Source organism: Notothenia coriiceps, unplaced genomic scaffold, assembly GCF_000735185.1.
Source record: "Notothenia coriiceps isolate Sejong01 unplaced genomic scaffold, NC01 NC01_scaffold00005789, whole genome shotgun sequence".
Lineage (NCBI taxonomy): Eukaryota > Metazoa > Chordata > Actinopteri > Perciformes > Nototheniidae > Notothenia > Notothenia coriiceps.
Window position 1 is genome coordinate 6,257 of NW_011338490.1, and position 294 is coordinate 6,550.

The following is a 294-nucleotide window of genomic DNA, read 5'->3' on the forward strand; positions in this document are numbered from 1 at the left end:
TTTACTTTGACTTGAGTAAAGAAGTTTAGTCAGTACTTCTACTTTCACCAGAGTATTTTTAAACACGAGTATCTGTACTTCTACTTGAGTAAAGGATGTGTGTACTTCTACTTGAGTAAAGGATGTGTGTACTTCTACTTGAGTAAAGGATGTGTGTACTTCTACTTGAGTAAAGGATGTGTGTACTTCTACTTGAGTAAAGGATGTGTGTACTTCTACTTGAGTGAAGGATGCGTGTACTTCTACTTGAGTAAAGGATGCGTGTACTTCTACTTGAGTAAAGGATGCGTGTAC